Source organism: Somniosus microcephalus, unplaced genomic scaffold (assembly GCF_052327205.1).
Source record: "Somniosus microcephalus isolate GS21.2 unplaced genomic scaffold, FLI_Smic_1.0 unresolved_chr3, whole genome shotgun sequence".
NCBI classification, from domain to species: domain Eukaryota; kingdom Metazoa; phylum Chordata; class Chondrichthyes; order Squaliformes; family Somniosidae; genus Somniosus; species Somniosus microcephalus.
The window spans coordinates 63,457,887-63,479,731 of record NW_028225181.1 but is presented as its reverse complement, the minus strand read 5'-3'; the positions used below and the strand labels follow the sequence as shown (position 1 = coordinate 63,479,731).

Sequence of the window (21,845 nt, the reverse complement as noted above, 5' to 3'; positions counted from 1 at the left end):
GCCATGCATCTGCCCAATCACCCAACCTGTCCAAATCATACTGGAGTTTCTCTGCATCCTCCTCACAGCACACACGCCCACCCAGCTTTCTGTCATCTGCAAACTTGGGGATATTACATCTAGTTCCCTTGTCTAGATCATCATTTATATATATTGTGAATAGCTGGGGTCCTAGCACAGATCCCTGCGGTACCCTTCTGCCCTCTTGGGCAGCCCTCATTATAATTGCTCAACATTTGGTGGCCGTGCCTTCTGTTGCCTAGGCCCTAAGCTCTGGAATTCCCTGCCTAAACCTCTCTGCTTCGCTGCCTCCCTTTCCTCCTTTAAGACGCTCCTTAAAACCTACCTCTTTGACCAAGCTTTTGCTCACCTGCCCTAATTTATTCTTATGTGGTTCGCTGTCAATTTAATTGTCTTAAAATACTCCTGTGCAGCACCTTGGGACATTTTACTACGTTAAATGCGCTATATAAATACAAGTTGTTGCTGTTGTTGTTAGCAGGGAATGAATTCAATGGAATAAAGGTGCAAAGAGATCTGTGATTACAGACACATAAAAGTAGCAACACAAGTTGTACAGGCCATAAAGAGTGCAAAGAAAGGACTGGGGCCCATTTCTAGAATAGAATACAAAAGCAGGGAGGTAATGTTCAATTTATATTGAACCTTGGTGAGACCACAGTTGGAGCACTGTGAGCGGTTCTGGTCTCCACTCTACAAAAGGATATTGAAGCACTGGAGAAAATGCTGAAAAGATTGACAAGAACGTTACCAGAATTGAGAGGATGCGACTCTCGGGCACGATTGAGCAGGTTTGGGCTCTTTTCTCTGGAAGAGAAGTCTAAGAGGAGTCCTGATTGATATGAAGGGGTTTATAGGGTAGATGTGGAGAAACTGTTTCCACTTATGGGTGAGTCAGACAAGGAGGCAGAAATATAAGATAGTCACTAACAGATCAAATAAAGAAGTTCGGAGGAAGTTCTTCACACACAGTGTGGTGAGAATGTGGAACTCGCCGCCACACTGAGTGGCTGAAGCAGATAGCAATGGTACATTTAAGAGCAGGGTTGATGTATCTATGAGAGAAGGGAATAAAGGAATATGAAGGCAGGGTAGGAAGAGGTCATTAGAGTGGGCGGAGGCTCGTGTAGAGTATAAACACTGGCACAGACCAGTTGGGCCAAATGGCCTGTTTCTAGGCTGTCAATTCTATGTACGTACAGCAGGGGTGGATTAATACTCGGGCCCTCGGGGCCCTGGGGTGGATTAATGCTCAGAGCTATGTGGCCCTTGCCCATGGGATGCATTAAGACCATACATAAGAATTGGGAGCAGGAGTGGGCCATTCGGCCCTTCGAGCCTGCTCTGCCATTCAATAAGATCATGGATGATCTTCGACCTCAACTCCACTTTCCCACCCGATCCCTATATTCCTTGATTCCCCTAGAGTCCAAAAATCTATCTATTTTAGCCTTGAATATACTCAAAGACTCAGCATTCACGGCCATTTGGGGTAGAGAATTCCAAAGATTCAGAACCCTGAGTGAAGAAATTTCTCCTCATCCTTAAATAGCCGACACCTTATCCTGAGACTATGCCCCCTAGTTCTAGACACTCCAGTCTGGGGAAACAACCTCACAGCATCTACCCTGTCAATCCCCCTCAGAATCTTACATGTTTCAATGAGATCACCTCTCATTCTTCTAAATGCCAGAGAATATAGGCACAATCTACTCAATTTCTCATCTCAGGGCTCAATCTAGTGAACCTTTGTTGCAACACCTCTAAGGCAAGTATGTCCTTCCTCAGATAAGACCAAAACTGTGCCCAGTACTCCAGGTGTGGTCTCACCAAGGCCCTGTACAATTGTAGCAAGACATCCTTACTCTTGTACTCCATCCCCCTTGCAGTAAAGACCAACATGCCATTTGCCTTCCTAATTGTCTGCTGTACCTGCATGCTAACATTCGGTGTTTCCTGTACGAGGACACCGAAATCTCTCTGAACACCAACATTTAATAGTTCCTCAATATTAAAAAAATTCTGTTTTCTTATTTTTCCTATCAAAGTCAATAACCTCACAATTCTCCACATTATACTCCATCTGCCGTCTTATTGCCCCCTCACCTAACCTGTCTACATCCCTTTGCAGGCTGCTTGTGTCCTCCTCTCAGCTTACTTTCACACCTAGCTTTGTATTGTCAGCAAACCTGAATACATTGCACTCGGTCCCTTCATCTAATCATTGATATAGATTGTAAATAACTGAGGCCCAAGCATTCTTGTGGCACCCCACGAGTTACAGTCTGCCAATCGGAAATTGACCTGTTTATTCCTACTCTCTGTTTTCTGTCAGTCAACCAATCCTCTCTCCAAGCTAATACATTGCCCTCAATCCCACGAGCCCTATCTTGCTTAGCAACCTTTTATGTGGCACCTTATCGAATGCCTTTTGCAAATCCAAATATACTACATCCACTGGTTCGCCTTTATCTACCCTGCCAGTTGCATCCTTAAAAAATCTAATACATTTGTTAAACACGATTTCCCTTTCATAAAACTATGTTCACTCTGCCTAAGTGCCCTGTTACCACTTCCTCAGTAATGGATTCCAGCGTTTTCCCCACGACTGATGTCAGGCTAACTGGACTGTAGTTCCCTGTTTTTGCTCTCCCTCCTTTCTTGACTAGAATGCTTGGGCCGATGGGCCCTCCCCAGAGGAGGATTAATGCTTGTGCCTATGGGGCCCTCCCCTATGGATGGATGAATGCTGCTGATGGCCCACAGCGCCTTATGGGTACCCAGTTTTGAGCTGCTAGGTCTGTTCAAATTCTATCGCACTTAGCACAATGGATCGTTTGCACAGTGTAAAGACACTTGGTGTAATCTGTAAATTCCAACAACGTGCCTCCAGTTTCTGAGTCCAAATGATAGTGAACACCAGTGGTCCCAGCACGGATCCGTGTGGGACACCAGTTCTCACTTTCTGCCAGTCCGAGAAACTCCCCTTAACTTCCACCCTCTGATTTCTGTTTTGGAGCCATCTTTCTACCCATTCTGCTACCTGGGCCTTGACTCCACATGGCCTGACCTTGGTCAGCCTGTAGGTCATACTTACTGTGGACACAGTTCATCAGTGGTGGAGGGGGTGGATATTGAGTCCTGTGCCAAGGCGCTGATGAAGTGAACTTCACTGTCTTTGTGTTTTAGGCAACGCTGGTGTTGTTTTTCACCTCCTTCCACCTTTATAAGAATTGTTGCTGAATTATTAAACCCCTTTACAGCCTCACGAGCGAGACACGCAAACAACGAGGCCTCGTAAGTTTCCCTCAGAATTACAGATGGGCGGAAGGTGGGAAGTGGTGTTCCATGGGGATTGGTGCTGGGACCACTGTTGTTCACCCTTAACATGAATGATTTGGACTTGGGAATCAGAAGTACAATTTCAAAATTTGCTGATGACACTAAATTGGGGGTGTAGTTAATACCGAGGAAGACTGTGATTACATCCTTGTAGAATTATTCAGTTGTGTTCAGTAAATAGCATCGCCATCTTTTAATTTGCTTTGACTGATCAAATCACTGTATAGTTATGTGAAAAACAGAAATCATTAACAGCTCCCAATTTCAGAATTGTCAGCTTCAAACGCAACTTCTTCCAAGTACAATCTAACATTCAAACATTGTAATGGATGTAGGTGAGATATTAGGACTGTTGTCTAACACAATCCAAACACAGTGACACACAGACAGATGGGCAGGTGTAGCTTCACAGCGAATCCTTTCAAGCCTCACTAAAAAGTGACAGACTGGCAATCCATTGTTCACTAATGGAGTTGTGATCTTTGTAAATTAAGGAAGGAAATGCATGGAAGTGTGTCAAAGAGTTGATTAACAGAGTGAGACATCATCTCCCTTTGATTTCTATTTCTGACACCAGGCAACAGGAAAAGGTCATTACAACACGACCGAAACAGACTCTTCAGGTGTGAGACATCAGACTTCAGAACAACACGTCTGCCAGCTCTGGCCACAAACCTCAGGACAGTCAACCTTTCAGCAGCTGCAGCCCTGATTAAATAACTAGTAGTTTAACATGTCTAGTAGAACTTTTGTATCAAAATAGAAGAAATGTATTTGTGACACACACACAATTAATAATTCAATCACAATGTGATTGTGAGGATCGATTATCGCCTCTTGATACCTTCCGTGTCCACCGGTCGAGGAAGGTATCAAGTGAATCGGTGGACACCGCCTGCTCTCTCTCCAGGGCCATCTGGGCAGGGACAAGACCATGGGAGAGAGGCAGGCAGCCAGAGTGACCCCCCATGGGCCCCGCCCATCCTGGACCTACAAATTGCTGCTTTCGCCAGGCCCAAGAGCAGGTCCAGGAGAAGATCCTCCCACTTACCCACCCCCCTCCGCACCAGGTAGGCAAAGATTAGGAGTGTGGGGCTAAAGTGTAACCAAGAGTTGAGGAGTAGCCCCTTCAGGTAACTATACAGGGGCTGCAACCTCTCACACTGAATGTATACACGGCCCATGGACTCCTCTAGGCCACAGAAAACACATCTGGCCTTGGAGTCTGGAAAGGAGCTTCTAATCTGTTGCACACGACAGCTCCCTGCAACAGTCTCCACCCCAGATCCCCAATGGTGCTGGGAAGGACCCCTGCATAGAGAGCTCTCCATTGGGGACCCCTGCCTCCGCCAGATAGCAAGCTTACCTGAGAGTCTGATTGACATTGGGCAATAAACTAAATTAATCAATAAATGATACAGAAACCCAAATCCCCGGGTCCTCAGCCCTGGTGTGAAGTACGCTGGCCACCAATTTTCCATCACTAGCTCGCACCTCAGGCCCCACCCAGTCTGGTTTAATTACTAAATGTTTTCTAACTCGGGTTCAGGCCTGTCATCCTGAGGGAAACAAGGCCTCATTTATTGGTGTGTCCCACCCGAGCGGCTGTTAATGGCTTTAATAAACTGGCAGCAAGGTTTTTTTTAAAGGTGGAAAGAGGTGAAAAACGCCACTAGCGATGCCTCAAAACTCACGGACAGAGAAATCCACTTCATCAGCGCTCCTGCCACAGGACTCAATATCCACCCCCTCCACCACTGGTGCACTGTGTCTGCAGTATGTACGGTCTACAAGATGACCACGGTCAGGCCGTGTGAAGTCAACGGCCAGGCAACAGAATGGATGGAAAGATCGCAACAAACTTCCCTTAACTCCAACCCTCTGATTTCTGTTTTGTAGCCATCTTTCCATCCATTCTGCTGCCGGGCCCTTCCCTCCACACGGCCTGACCTGGGTCATCTTGTCGATCTTACATACTGTTTATGGATAGCAAGCTGGTCACAAAACAGAAAACAGAGAGTAGGGGTTGGGAGCATCTACTCAGACTGGTAAAAGTTGGGAAGTGGTGTTCCACAGGGATCGATGCTGGGACCACTGTTGTTCATCATTTACAGAAACGATTTGGACTCGGGAATCAGAAGAACAATTTCAAAATTTGTCGATGATACCAAATTGGGAGGTAGAGTTAATACTGAGGAAGACAAAATGCAAGAAGGTATTAATAAATTTCAGAATGGGCGTGTAATTGGCAAATGAATTTCACTGTAGATCAGTGTGAGGTGGTGTGTTTTGGTGGGAAAAATAAGGAGGCCACACACTACTTGGACAAGGGGGTGAAATTGGGTTGCTTTGTGCCTCCTGTGATATTCAGCGGGAAGTTAGCGGCGGCGGTAGACGGTAGCGCCCCGCGGCACTGCACCGCTGGCAATGACGTCATTGCCATGCGCAGCACCCCGGCTGCAACCTTGGGTTGCGACCCCTGACCTATCGCCGGACGATATGTCCGACAGGGTCAGGGGCTGTTCCTGCAGCTGTGGCGGCACCACTTAAAGGGCAGGTGTCGGGCGGCAACTTTTTATTTTGGTCAACTGACAGCACCTGCCCCCTTCCCCTTTCTTCTTTGGGGTGTCAGCCGCGATCGCTCAGCCCGGCGCTCCACTTGATCTGACACCCCACTCCCCGGTGGTCCAGCAGGGCCCCAGTGTGTGCAGTGCTAGGCTCCACCCCGTTAGTCAAGGAGGGAGGTCTGCTATGACACAGTGCTGTGTGCCGACGGGCGTGGCGCTGTTACACGAAGTGCTGGGAAATTCACTGGTAGCGCCCCAAGAGGGAGGGGAGCGCTTCCAGTAGCACCCCGCCTCCTGCTTGGGGCGCTACCACTGAATTTAATGCACAGGGATGCTAACTTTTTTGGGGGGCTAAAATTATCCCCAGTGACGTTAGTGACCCAAAGGGGGCGCCACCAAATTTCCCTCTAAGAGTCTAAATGGACTGGAGGAGCAAAGGGTTCCAGGGATACAGATACACAAATCACTAAAAGTAGCAACACAGGTTAATAAGGCCATTAAACAAAAAGCACTGGGGGTACATTCCTAAAGGATCCTTCTGTTCCATGCCTAGGAGCTCTGAACCATGGCAGAGAGTGGCTGGGACACATTTCTCACACGCCTCGAGATTAACCCGCACAGCAACTTTACTGTCAGTGAAGAGAGACGAGAAAGACCAAAGTGCCATTTGCCCCTCTCAGTGTCGCCCTGAAGGACTGTGTCCAGGCTGGAGTTCTGTTCCTGCCATACGATCCTCCCCCAGATTGTCCTTTGAGCTCTAGCCAGGTGATGCTAAACACTCAGGTGGGAAAAAAGAAAATCTACAATAATGTGTTTAAAACAAAGCTGGTTTATTTGACAACTATCCAGAATATTAAACTCCAGCCCAGTTATAGGGGTTATTAACATCAGCAGAAACAAACCCTAACTGTCAGAATGAACATGGTTCAGTCCTGGATGTGATTAACAACAGCAATAACAGCAGAATCCAACCCCTGCAGTCACTTATGAACTCGCTGGTGTGTCAGCAGGTTGGATGACTGAGTGAATCCCTTCCCACACACGGAGCAGGTGAACGGCCTCTCCCCAGTGTGAACTTGTTGGTGTGCCAGCAGTTTGGATGCCAGAGTGAATCCCTTCCCTCACACGGAGCAGGTGAATGGCCTCTCCCCAGTATGAGTGCGCTGGTGTACCATGAGCTCAGATGATCGCCTGAACCCAGTCCCGCAGTGAGAGCACCTGAACGGTCTCTCATCAGTGTGAACACTTTGATGGCGTATCAGTTCCCTGGAACTTTTAAAGCACTTCCCACAATCCGAGCAATTAAAAGGTCTCTCATCAGTGTGAACTCGCTGATGATTCAGCAGGTTGGATGAATTACTGAATCCCTTCCCACACTCAGAGCAGGTGAACGTTCTCTCCCCAGTGTGAACTCGCTGATGAATCAGCAGGTTGGATGAACGAGTGAATCCCTTCCCACACTCAGAGCAGGTGAACGGCCTCGCCCCAGTGTGAACTTGCTGATGATTCAGCAGGTTGGATGACTGAGTGAATCCCTTCCCACACTCAGAGCAGGTGAACGGCCTCTCCCCAGTGTGAACACGCTGGTGTGTCAGTAGGTGGGATGACTGAGTGAATCCCTTCCCACACTCAGAGCAGGTGAATGGCCTCTCCCCGGTGTGAATACGCTGATGTCTCAGTAGGTGGGATGACTGAGTGAATCCCTTCCCACACTCAGAGCAGGTGAACCCACTCGCTCCAGTGTGAACATGCTGGTGTGTCAGTAGGTGAGATGAAATAGTGAATCCCTTCCCACACTCAGAGCAGGTGAACGGCCTCTCCCCGGTGTGAACACGCTGGTGTATCAGCAGGTTGGATGACTGAGTGAATCCCTTCCCACACTCAGAGCAGGTGAACGGCCTCTCCCCGGTGTGAACATGCTGGTGTATCAGCAGGTTGGATGACTGAGTGAATCCCTTCCCACACTCAGAGCAGGTGAACGGTCTCTCTCCAGTGTGAACACGCTGGTGTGTCTGAAGGTCAGATGAGTGAGTGAATCCCTTCCCACACTCAGAGCAGGTGAATGGCCTCTCCCCGGTGTGAATGCGCTTGTGTCTCGATAGGCCAGAGGGGTGGCTGAAGACTCGTCCACACACAGAACACGTGTACGGTTTCTCCCCGCTGTGAACGGTGCTTTTTGCTTCCATGTTCAGAGGCCGATGATATTCAGATCCGATGAGTCGAGTGACTCTGTCAGATCTTGACGTGATGCTTGGTTTGAGTTTCCTGTCTGTAAATCCTCCCCTTCCAGTGCCCTGTAAAATTAATTTAAAACAGGGAGCGTGAGAGACAACCCACAAGAAAACAAAGGCAGGTTGTGAAATTGAGCTCAATGAATCTGGTCAATTGTGGGGCCGGCACTAGAAAAAAGTGACCATGAAAGCTGCGGGATTGACATAAAAACCCAACTGGTTCACTGATGTCCTTCAGGGAAGGGAATCCGCCACCTGGTCTGCGCCTACACAAGACTCTGGCCTCTATGGGAGGAGAGAGAGAGAGAGAGAGAGAGAGGTGGGAGTGGGAGGTGGAGGGGGAGGGGGCGAAGGAAAGGAACTTTATACATCTGCAACTCGACCAGAACTTTGACAGAACATCCCAAACCCACAACCTCCACCACCTAGAAGGACAAGGGCAGCTGTTGTATGGGAGCACCATCACCTCCAAGTTCCCCTCCAAGTCACACATCATCCTGACTCAGATATATTCATCATTGCTGGGTCATAATCCTGGAACTCCTTACCGAACAACATTGTGGGAATACCTTTGAAGGGGTTAAATGAACCCTCTGAGAATTCAGACAGCCGAGGTGACCACTACTTAAGTGATGCCAGCAAAATTAAAATCAGAACAAAGGAGTGGGGTCATGTGAAAGTGAATAAGAATGAAAAGAAACCAGGTTGCGATAAGAAATATCACAAAAATTGACTTACGTAAAAAGGCAAAACTAAACAAAGAACAATGTGAGAAGCTTCGAAAAACCAAGATATGACGCAGTTGTGGGACCAGACAGAATATGTGCGTTTTGCGTAAGTGACAAGGAATATGCTGCTTTAGCTAAAAATTGTAGACACAGCAGAATATAGGGGTCATGGGAATTTGACCTGTGACCAAAGACATAGTAAGATGTGGTGTGGAGATGCCGGTGTTGGACTGGGGTGGACAAATGTAAGAAATCACACAACACCAGGTTACAGTCCAACAGCTTTATTTGAAATCACAAGCTTTCGGAGCGCTGCTCCTTCATCTGGTGAAGTGGAGAGATGCATAAAAACACAGCTTATATAGACAGAGAATAATGTCAGATATTTACAGGTAATCTTTCTAACTGCCATTTATCACACCTCGGCAGAGAAATAATCACAGCAATCAAAAAAGTGTAAATGGTGTCCAAACAGGTCAGTCAGGAAAACATTACATCAAAGAACAATGAGGTGGGGTCACAAGGGGTCAAATGTTGCAGATGCTGGGGTCTGTATGAAAAACAAAAAAACAGACAAACATTTTTTTTGCTGGAAATCACAACAGGTCCAGCCGCATCTGTGCGGAGAGAACAAGCCAACGACGACTCGAGTCTGGATGACCCGACGTCAGGTGGGGTTACATGTAGCGTGACATGAACCCAAGATCCAGGTTGAGGCCGTCCTCATGGGTGCGGAACTTGGCTATCAGTTTCTGCTCGACGATTTTGCGTTGTCGTGTGTCTCGAAGGCCGACTTGGAGAATGCTTACCCGAAGATCGGAGGCTGAATGTCCTTGACTGCTGAAGTGTTCCCCGACTGGGAGGGAACACTCCTGCCTGGCGATTGTTGTGCGGTGTCCGTTCACCCGTTGTTGCAGTGTCTTCATGGTCTCGCCAATGTATCATGCTCCGGGGCATCTTTTCCTGCAATGTATGAGGTAGACAACGTTGGCCGAGTCACATGAGTATGTACCATGTACCTGGTGGGTGGTGTCCTCACGTGTGATGATGGTATCTGTGTTGATGATCTGGCATGTCTTGCAGAGGTTGCTGTGGCAGGGTTGTGTGGTGTCGTGGTCGCTGTTCTCCTGAAAGCTGGGTAATTTGCTGCGAGCGATGGTCTGTTTGAGGTTAGGCGGCTGTTTGAAGGCGAGTAGTGGAGGCGTGGGGATGGCCTTAGCAAGGTGTTCGTCATCATCAATGACATGTTGAAGACTGCGAAGAACATGGCGTAGTTTCTCCGCTCTGGGGAAGTACTGGACGATGAACGGTACTCTGTTGGTTGTGTCCCGTGTTTGTCTTCTGAGGAGGTCTATGCGATTTTTTGCTGTGGCCCATCTGAACTGTCGATCGACGAGTCGAGCATCATATCCCGTTCTTACGAGGGTGTCTTTCAGCGTCTGTAGGTGTCCATCGCGTTCCTCCTCGTCTGAGCAGATCCTGTGTATTCGCTGGGCTTGTCCATAGGGGATGGCTTCTTTAACGTGGTTAGGGTGGAAGCTGGAGAAGTGGAGCATCGTGAGGTTGTCCGTGGGCTTGCGGTAGAGTGAAGTGCTGAGGTGTCCGTCTTTGTCCGTTTTTCATACAGACCCCAGCATCTGCAACATTTGACCCCTTGTGACCCCACCTCATTGTTCTTTGATGTAATGTTTTCCTGACTGACCTGTTTGGACACCATTTACACTTTTTTGATTGCTGTGATTGCCGAGGTGTGATAAATGGCAGTTTGAAAGATTACCTGTAAACATCTGACATTATTCTCTGACTATATAAGCTGTGTTTTTATGCATCTCTCCACTTCACCTGACGAAGGAGCAGTGCTCCGAAAGCTTGTGATTTCAAATAAAGCTGTTGGACTATAACTTGGTGTTGTGTGATTTCTTACAATAGTAAGATGTAACTAACCTTTATTAATACTGAAAAGAATCCATATGTGATCAGGTGATTATTGTAATACAATGTGATCAGGTGATTATTGTAATACAATGTGATTGGATGAAAATAGAATAAAAAGCTGTACCAACCAAGAGAGAACGAGAAGGTGCTCGCACAGACCGCGGGGTCTGAGACTCTTCTCCCAGAGCTCTGATAATAAACTGCATCTTTTTACTTTTACACGGTTTAGATGTGAATTTATTTTCACCACAACACCTTCACCACACGGACTGCAGCAGTTCAAGAAGGCGACTCACCACCCCCTTCTCAGCGGGAAACTGGGGTTTGGCAATATTTGCTGCTCTTGCGAGCTACGCCCACATCCCAAGAATGAATTAAAACAAATCTGTAGATGTAAACTGGATTAAAAGCCTGTACAGAAATACTTGTTCCTGAAACAATACTCTTTTACATTGTACGGACAGTGTCTGTGTAACAACCTAATCTCCCCTAGAATCCACCTCCCTTGACAGTTTCACATTGGTAATTGTTGGGTCCTCCTGGGCTCAGGAGTACTGGCGGTTAAACCCAGCAGCTTCTCCTCCATCTCCACTCCAGCTCAAACTGAAGCATAGAAACATACAAACATAGAAACAAAAGAGATAGTAGCAGGAGTAGGCCATTCGGCCCCTCAAGCCTGCTCCGCCATTCGATGCGATCATGGCTGATTATCCAAATTCAGTACCCGGTCCCTGCTTTCTCCCCACAGCCCTTGATCCCTTTAGCTTGAAGAAATATATCCAACTCCTTCTTGAATATTTTTAATGTATTGGCCTCTACTGCCTTCTGTGGTAGAGAATTCCACAGGTTCACCACTCTCTGGGTGAAGAAATTCCTCCTCATTTCTGTCCTAAATGGCTTACCCCTTATCCTTAGACTGTGACCCCTGGTACTGGACTCCCCCGCCAACGGGAACATCCTTCCTGCATCTAGTCTGTCTAGTCCTGTTAGAATTTTATAAGTTTCAATGAGATCCCCTCTCATTCTACTAAACTCCAGCGAGTATAAGCCCAATCAACCCAATCTCTCCTCATACATCATTCCTGCAATCCCAAGTATCAGCCTGGTGAATCTTCGCTGCACTCCCTCCATGGTAAGAACATCCTTCCTCAGATAAGGCGAACAAAACTGCACACAGTGCTCCAGGTGTGGTCTCAGCAAGGCCCTGTACGACTGCAGCAAGACATCCTTGCTCCTGTACTCGAATCCACTCGCAATGAAGGCCAACATACCATTTGCCTTCCTAACCGCCAGCTGCACCTGCATGCTAACCTTCAGCGACTGGTGCACAAGGACACCCAGGTCTCGTTGCACTTCCCCTTCTCCCAATCTATTACCGTTCAGATAATAATCTGCCTTCCTGTTTTTGACACCAAAGTACATTCAGAACAGATCCAGCAGCTCAAAATTAGGCATCCATGAGGTGCTGTGGGCCATCAGCAGCAGCCCGCATGGGCTCCAGAATCAATGTTGAGGACTCCCAGGTACACTCCTTTCCGGACTGTACATCACTGTGCCACCACCCCTGGTGGGTCTGTCCTGCTGGTGGGACAGAACATTCCCAGAGATGGTGATGGAGGAAGTCGGGACATTGGCTGAAGTGCAGAGGGAACGTTACTCTGTATGTAACCCGTGCTGTACCTGCCCTGGGAGTGTTTGATGGGACAGTGCAGAGGGAGCTTTACTCTGTATCTAACCCGTGCTGTACCTGCCCTGGGATTGTTTGATGGGACAGCGCAGAGGGAGCTTTACTCTGTATCTAACCCATGCTGTGCCTGCCCTGGGAGTGTTTGATGGGACAGCGCAGAGGGAGCTTTACTCTGTATCTAACCCGTGCTGTGCCTGCCCTGGGAGTGTTTGATGGGACAGTGCAGAGGGAGCTTTACTCTGTATCTAACCCGTGCTGTACCTGCCCTGGGAGTGTTTGATGGGACAGTGTAGAGGGAGCTTTACTCTGTATCTAACCCGTGCTGTACATGCCCTGGGAGTGTTTGATGGGACAGTGTAGAGGGAGCTTTACTCTGTATCTAACCCGTGCTGTACATGCCCGGGGAGTGCTTGATGGGACAGTGCAGAGGGAGCTTTACTCTGTATCTAACCCGTGCTGTACCTGCCCTGGGATTGTTTGATGGGACAGTGCAGAGGAAGCTTTACTCTGTATCTAACCCGTGCTGTACCTGCCCTGGGAGTGTTTGATGGGACAGTGTAGAGGGAGCTTTACTCTGTATCAATCCGTGCTGTACCTGCCCTGGGGGTGTTTGATGGGTCAGTGTAGAGGGAGCTTTACTCTGTATCTAACCTATGCTGTACCTGCCCTGGGGGTGTTTGATGGGACAGTGTAGAGGGAGCTTTACTCTGTATCTAACCCGTGCTGTACCTGCCCTGGGAGTGTTTGATGGGACAGTGCACAGGGAGATTTACTCTGTATCTAAACCATGCTGTACCTGCCCTGGGAGTGTTTGATGGGACAGTGCAGAGGGAGCTTTACTCTGTATCTAACCTGTGCTGTACCTGCCCTGGGATTGTTTGATGGGACAGCGCAGAGGGAGCTTTACTCTGCATCTAACCCGTGCTGTACCTGCCCTGGGATTGTTTGATGGGACAGTGCAGAGGGAGCTTTACTCTGTATCGAACCCATGCTGTACCTGCCCTGGGAGTGTTTAATGGGACAGTGCAGAGGGAGCATTACTCTGTATCTAACCCGTGCTGTACCTGCCCTGGGAGTGTTTAATGGGACAATGTAGAGGGAGCTTTACTCTGTATCTAACCCGTGCTGTACCTGCCCTGGGAGTGTTTGATGGGACAGTGTAGAGTGAGCTTTACTCTGTATCTAACCCGTGCTGTGCCTGCCCTGGGAGTGTTTGATGGGACAGTGCAGAGGGAGCTTTACTCTGTATCTAACCCGTGCTGTACCTGCCCTGGGAGTGTTTGATGGGACAGTGTAGAGGGAGCTTTACTCTGTATCTAACTCGTGCTGTACCTGCCATGGGAGCGTTTGATGGGGACAGTGGAGAGGGAGCTTTACTCTGTATCTAACCCGTGCTGTACCTGCCCTGGGAGTGTTTGATGGGACAGTGTAGAGGGAGCTTTACTCTGTATCGAACCCGTGCTGTACCTGCCCTGGGAGTGTTTGATGGGACAGTGTAGAGGGAGCTTTACTCTGTATCTAACCCATGCTGTACCTGCCTTGGGAGTGTTTGATCGGACAGTGTCGAGGGAGCTTTACTCTGTATCTAACCCGTGCTGTACCTGCCCTGGGAGTGTTTGATCAGACAGTGTAGAGGTAGCTTTACCCTGTATCTAACCCGTGCTGTACCTGCCCTGGGAGTGTTTGATGGGACAGTGCAGAGGGAGCTTTACTCTGTATCTAACCCGTGCTGTACCTGCCCTGGGAGTGTTTGATGGGACAGTGCAGAGGGAGCTTTGCTCTATATCTAACCCGTGCTGTACCTGCCCTGGGATTGTTTGATGGGACAGTGCAGAGGGAGCTTTACTCTGTATCTAACCTGTGCTGTACCTGCCCTGGGATTGTTTGATGGGACAGTGCAGAGGGAGCTTTACTCTGTATCGAACCCGTGCTGTACCTGCCCTGGGAGTCTTTGATGGGACAGTGTAGAGGGAGCTTTACTCTGTATCTAGCCCGTGCTGTACCTGCCCTGGGAGTGTTTGATGGGACAGTGTAGAGGGAGCTTTACTCTGTATCTAACCCGTGCTGTACCTGCCCTGGGAGTGTTTGATGGGACAGTGTAGAGGGAGCTTTACTCTGTATCTAACCCGTGCTGTACCTGCCCTGGGAGTGTTTGATGGGACAGTGTAGAGGGAGCTTTACTCTGTATCTAACTCGTGCTGTACCTGCCATGGGAGCGTTTGATGGGGACAGTGCAGAGGGAGCTTTACTCTGTATCTAACCCGTGCTGTACCTGCCCTGGGAGTGTTTGATGGGACAGTGTAGAGGGAGCTTTACTCTGTATCTAACCCGTGCTGTACCTGCCCTGGGAGTGTTTGATGGGACAGTGTAGAGGGAGCTTTACTCAGTATCTAACCCATGCTGTACCTGCCCTGGGAGTGTTTGATGGGACAGTGTAGAGGGAGCTTTACTCTGTATCTAACCCGTGCTGTACCTGCCCTGGGAGTGTTTGATCGGACAGTGTCGAGGGAGCTTTACTCTGTATCTAACCCGTGCTGTACCTGCCCTGGGAGTGTTTGATCGGACAGTGTAGAGGTAGCTTTACTCTGTATCTAACCCATGCTGTACCTGCCCTGGGAGTGTTTGATGGGACAGTGCAGAAGGAGCTTTACTCTGTATCTAACCCGTGCTGTGCCTGCCCTGGAATTGTTTGATGGGACAGTGTAGAGGGAGCTTTACTCTGTATCGAACCCGTGCTGTACCTGCCCTGGGAGTGTTTGATGGGACAGTGTAGAGGGAGCTTTATCTGTATCTAACCCGTGCTGTACCTGCCCTGGGAGTGTTTGATGGGACAGTGTAGAGGGAGCTTTACTCTGTATCTAACACCGTGCTGTACCTGCCCTGGGAGTGTTTGATGGGACAGTGTAGAGGGAGCTTTACTCTGTATCTAACCCTTGCTGTACATGCCCTGGGGTGTTTGATGGGACAGTGTAGAGGGAGCTTTACTCTGTATCTAACCTGTGCTGTACCTGCCCTGGGAGTGTTTGATGGGACAGTGTAGAGGGAGCTTTACTCTGTATCTAACCCGTGCTGTACCTGCCCTGGGAGTGTTTGATCGGACAGTGTCGAGGGAGCTTTACTCTGTATCTAACCCGTGCTGTACCTGCCCTGGGAGTGTTTGATAGGATAGTGTAGAGGGAGCTTTACTCTTTATCTAACCAGTGCTGTACCTGCCCTGGGAGCGTTTGCTGGGACGTGGAGGAATGAGAGGTGATCTCATTGAAACATAAGATTCAGAGGGGAATTGATCGGGTAGAGGTTGTTTCCTCTGGCTGGAGAGTCTAGAAATAGGGGGCATAGTCTCAGGATAAGAGGTCGACCATTGAAGACAGAGATGAGGAGGAATTTCTTCACTCAGAGGGTTGTGAATCTTTGGAATTCTCTGCCCCAAAGGGCTGTGGATGCTGAATCATTGAGTATATTCAAAGCGGAGATAGATTTTTGGACTCCAATGGAATCAAGGGACATGTGGATCAGGTGGGAAAGTGGTGTTGAGGTCGAAGATCAGCCATGATCTTATTGAATGACGGAGCAGGCTCGAGGGGCCGGATGGCTGATTCCTGCTCCTAATTCTTATGTTCTTAAGCTGTCCACTGTGTGTTTTTAAAAAATTCATTCACAGGATGTGGGCATCGCCAGCAAGACCAGTATTTATTGCCCATCTCTAATTGCCCTCGAAAGTGGTGGTGAGCCACCTTCTGAATACAACTGAGTGACTCGCTGGGCCATTTCAGAGGGCAGTTAAGAGTGAACCACATTGCTGTCGGTCTGGAGTCACATATAGACCAGACCGGGTAAGGATGGCAGATTTCCTTCCCTAAAGGACATTAGTGAACCAGATGGGTTTTAACCACAATCTGATAGTTTCATGGTCACCATCCCTGATACAAGCTTTTCATTCCAGGTTTATTTAATGTTGTACTTCGTCATTTTCTGGTGAATGAAACATTTTTAAAATCTGAGCCAGTGTGTTGTGAGCCAAAGAGCCTTGTGTCCAATGAGGGGAATAAAGGCCCACAGCCTCCCCTGGCCCCAGGCCCTGAACAAGGGACTGGAGAAACTCGCTGCCCTGCGGATCAGACAATCAGCCGGCGCTAGTCCCGCCCCTCGGGCTCCCCGATTGGTTGGAGGACCCGCCGCCGGCTCGCTCCCTATTGGTCAGAAGCTCCCATCAATCAGGCCCGGGTCACGTGTCCCCGAGATCATCACGTGCTCCATCCAACTGACGCCGCTCGGTCCGGGGTGTTGTGTCCGTGTGTTAATGGAGACACGGAATGCAGGAGTTGGTTTAACAGGTGTTTACTGAACAAAGGCTGGAGGTGAACTAAAAGATACAAGACACTATACAGGCTTATATAGCCCGAGTGGCCACTACCGGCATTACAGTACACAGGGGCTCTTAAAGGCACATACACCACAATTCCTCCCCTTTTAGACAACCAGTACATAACATTTTAAATAATTGTTATTAACATGTGTACAAGAACAATAATCTACACATTTGCTGCAGTTAATCAATTATAAGTCAGTCTCTCTGGAGGCTTCCTGACTCGGTCCGGATAACGCCTCGGTGGTGTAGTAGTTTTCGGTGTAGTAGGTTCTTTTGGCAAGGTCGATTCGGCTTGAATGCCAGTGTCGGGTTCATCTGGTTCCAGTATCACCGGATCGGCGGTAGATACTATGGGTATCTCTGCTTCATCATTAGGCGTATAGAGTGGTGGTGTTGGTTGTCCCTTTTTGGATGACTCTATGATCTGGTCAGCATGGCACCTTATTATGCTTTCTCCAATGTCCACGGTATACATCAGCGGTCCTAGTCGTGTGCAAATAGTTCCAGGCTGCCATTTCTCGGTACGGTAGTCCCGGGCCAAAACTTGTTGACCTATCTGGAAGGTTCTAGTTGGCCTTTCATTCATGCCTTGAAATTGCCGGTTCTCTACGTCCCTTCTGATGTTTGGCTTGGTCAAATCCAGCCCGCATCTTAGTCTTCTATTGAAAAACATCATGGCGGGAGTTTGGTTTGTAACCACATGTGTTGCATTCCTGTAGGCAAACAAGAAGTTATCTACCTTATGTTGTAGATTTATGTCTTCATTACCCATGGCCTTTATGGCCTTCTTGAAGGTCTGGACAAACCTTTCAGCCAATCCATTGGTGGCGGGATGGTATGGGGCGGAAGTGTAGTGCCTAACACCATTGTTTTTTAAGAACTTCCTGAATTCTTTGGACACAAATTGTGGTCCATTATCAGAACAGATCTGTTCCGGCAGCCCATTCCTGGCAAATATGGTCCTTAATACTGTGATGATTTTTCCCGTGGTGGTGGAGGACATCTTTATTACCTCCGGCCACTTGGAGTGTGCATCAACCGCGATTAAGAACATTGAGTCCATAAATGGACCAGCAAAGTCGATGTGTACCCTTTGCCATGGAGATGAGGGCCACTCCCATGGATGTAGAGGGGCTTGTGGTGGAGCGTTTTGGACCTTCTGGCATCCTAGACAGCCCTTGGTCATTTCTTCGATGTCTCCATCGATACCTGGCCACCACACAAACGCTCTGGCTAGGTTCTTCATTTTCACTCCACCCAGATGCCCCTCGTGAAGCTCCTTTAGCACTTTATCCTGGAGTTTGGGTGGAATCACCACTCTGGATCCACACATCAAGGTTCCTCGGCACACTGACAGCTGTTCTCTTCTTTGCGAGAATGCTGGCAACAGTGGTTCGCCATGTGCTGGCCATCCCTTCACCGTTAAATCGTAGACTCGTGAGAGAGTCGGGTCATTTCTCGTTTCCTTTTCAATGGTAGAATTTGTTACTGGTAGACATTCCACTATGGTTGAGTGGAACATTTCCACTGGGTCCACTGTAGGTGCCTCTTCTACTGTGGGCAACGGTAGACGCGATAAACCGTCAGCATTTCCATGCTGTTTTGATCCTTTGTATTCTATGTCATATTGGTGTGCCCCTAGGAAAAAGGGACCACCTCTGTAGCCTTTGCGCTGTCATAATGGGAATGCCCCTTTTAGGGTTGAATATGGAGACAAGGGGTTGATGATCAGTCAACAAGGTAAATTTTTGTCCGTGTAGGTAATGGTTGAATTTCTTTACTCCCCATACCAGGCTGACTGCTTCCCTGTCGATCTGGGCATAGTTACGCTCAGCTGAGTTTAATGAGCGTGACGCAAAAGCTATCGGCCGCTCCGAGCCATCAGGGAATCTATGCGATAATACCGCTCCTACGCCGTAAGAGGATGCATCGCACGCCAGTCTGATTGGCAGTGATGGGTTGTAATGTGCCAAAACTTCCTTGGACGTGATCAAGCCTTTACATTTATGGAAGGCACGTTTACAGTCTTTGTTCCATTTCCAAATTACTCCCATTTGTAGCAGTTCGTTAAGAGGGTGCAGAACAGTTGACAAGTTCGGTAAAAATTTATGATAGTAATTTATCAATCCGAGGAACGACCTTAATTGTGAGACATTTTCAGGTGCTGGGGCTTTTATGACCGCTTCAATTTTTTCAGGTGACTTATGCAACCCTTCTTCGTTAATTATGTGGCCACAATATGATATTTGTTTCTGGAAAAATTCGCACTTAGGGCGATTTGCTCGTAGGCCCCGGTCTCTCAGCCTAGTGAGCATCCTGACAAACTGTATCACCGTATGGTATGGCAGCTGTAGCTATGACCGGAAAGCCCTGCAGTGGGTAGTCAAAACTGCCCAACGCATTACCGGCACCCGGCTACCGACCATAGAGCACATATACCAGAAACGCTGTCTACGGAGGTCACGGTCCATCATCAAAGACCCTACCCACCCCAGCCACAGTTTGTTCACCCTCCTGCCATCTGGGAGATGCTACAGATGCATTCGCACGCGTACGACCAGATTTAGGAACAGCTTCTTTCCCAGGGCTGTCATCCTACTGAACTTCACAAATAAACTCTAAAGCCTGCACATCTGCCAATGCACTTATAAATATAACCTAATAGTTAATATACTACAAGCCAAATGTATGTTGAATGTTTAAATGTCTTAATCCAAATGTACACTCTCGGGAGCCGCAAGCCTACATTTTGTTGTACTGCACTTGTGCACTAACAATGACAATAAAAGTTGATTTGATTTGATTTTTGACCTGCTCCAAATTGGCAAGGTGCTCGTTGTCATTTTCTCCTGTTACAAGGATGTCGTCTAGGTAGCATGGGGTCCCCGGAATCCCTTGCAGGACTTGCTCCATAGCTCTTTGCCAGATAGCTGGAGCTGATGCTACTCCGAAAACCAGTCGATTGTACTGGTACAGGCCTTTGTGTGTGTTTATCGAGAGATACTTTTTAAAGAGGCCTCTTCAACCTCCATCTGTAGATATGCCTGTGCCAAGTCAATTTTGGTGAAACGTTTCCTTCCGGATAGTGAGGCAAAAATATCTTCTATCCTCGGAAGAGGATACTGTACCATGTGAAGGACCGGGTTTACAGTCACCTTGAAGTCCCCACAGATGCAAATTTTTCTCTGTTCTTCAGGTTTATCATTATTCAATGTTTTCTTCATGACCGGGACAATGGGTGTTGCCCACTCGCTCCAATCTATCTTGGATAACACGCCTGCCTTTTCCAAATTCTCCAGCTCTGCCTCGACTGCTGGACGAGTTGCGTATGGCACCGGCCTGGCCTTAAAAAACTTGGGAATTGCCGCATCTTCCACTTTTATTGAGGCGGTGACGCCTTTTAAGGTTCCTAGTTCCTGTTGAAACACTTCTTTGGCGTTGGCCAAGATGTCTTTTAATCGTTCAGGTTTGTCTTCATCATCATTTTTTTTCTCACTGGTCACCGTCAGTGCCTGAATGGAGTGCCAGTCTAAACGTATCTTCCTGATCCATTCACGTCCCAACAGCGGTGGACCACCATCTTGCAGAATGTATAAATACAACTTCTGTATTTCCTTGCCGTTGTATACAACAGGCACCCTTATTTTCCCTCTGGGGTATACTTTCGGCCCCGTATATGTCTTCAAGATAATGGATGTGTCTTTCAAAGGTATATGCGGAAATAGCCGCTCGTAATCCCGTCGACTTATGACGGTCAGAGCTGATCCTGTATCCAGCTCCATTTTAACTGGGGACCCCGCTATCGTGAGGGTAACCCAAATGGTCTGGTAATCTTCTTTGGCAATTACATTATGTAATTTGAGAGAGCTTAGTCTCTTGTTTCCGGAGTCGCTATCGCTCTTCTGGTCTTCGGAGCTACTGTCCGTCATCATTTGTACCTTTCGGTACTTTTCCTTGTTGATTTTTTTTCTGTCTGTGGATTTTTTGATTCCAGATCGGCATACACGTGTAATGTGTCCCATTTTCCCGCATTGCCTGCATGCTTTGTCCTTGAACCAGCAGTCCCTCTGGTAATGGGTGGATCTGCCGCAGCGATAACATCTCTCGAAACCCCATGTCATTTCAAGGGTGCTGAAGTCCTGTTGCTTTTGCTGTATCTCTGCAGCTCCTCTTGCTGCTGCTTCGTATGATACAGCCACACTAAAAGCCTTGTCCAGTGTCAAATCTTTCTCAGAAAGTAGCCTTTTTTGTGTTCCTTCACTTCAGAGACCGCAGACGAATTTGTCTCGTAGAGAATCTGCCAGTCCTGCCCCAAATTGGCAGTGTAGGGTATCAACAATCTCCTTAAAATTCTTGTCCATCGGTTTGGCTGGAGTGAGTAAGTTTCGTAACAGCCTGTATGTCCTTGCGCCCATTAGATTTAGAAGTACCGATGCCTTTTTATCATCCTCTATTTCATTCGCTGTGCAATATACCTCCACTCTTTCCACATGTGGTCCAATCCTCTACATCACTATCGAAAGCAGTAATATTGCCAGTCTTAGGCATCCTGAAAAAAAAATGGCGCCTCCCGCGCTTTCCTTTCTTCCCTGCCGAGAAAAAAAATGGCGCCTCCCGCGCTTTCCCGCTGCTGCCAACGCTGTTCTCTGCGGTTTTTATTTATACAGATATTTTTTAATAGTTGGAGACTCGTTCCTGCCGGACTCTCTGGGACTTTTCCCTCCCTCTGCTTGGTCCGAACGCCGACCTGCTTTGCAGCGCTGGCCATCTCCAGAGTGCTCCACCCTCCTTCTCTGTTTGCCTCCGCCTTCGCTGCTCAGCCCCGCTGCAGAGCCAGCCGATCGAGCCCCAGCCCGCCGCCCAGGAAGGATTATTGCAGTACCTGCCACCAGCCCGGCTAGCTGGTGAAACCAGTTTTTTTTTTCTTCGACCTTCGTCTGAGGAATCGATCGCCTGGAGGTGCTG

The 21,845-nt window shown here is 48.3% G+C and overlaps 1 protein-coding gene and 1 pseudogene across 1 annotated transcript in view; both read right to left on the bottom strand.

The window, feature by feature from the left end:
* The window catches only part of LOC147091640 (uncharacterized), a 267,963-nt gene that overhangs the window by 229,663 nt on the left and 16,455 nt on the right, over window positions 1-21,845 (bottom strand). The window lies entirely within an intron of this gene.
* Window positions 6,753-21,845, bottom strand: part of LOC147091639 (uncharacterized) — a 52,609-nt pseudogene continuing 37,516 nt past the window's right edge.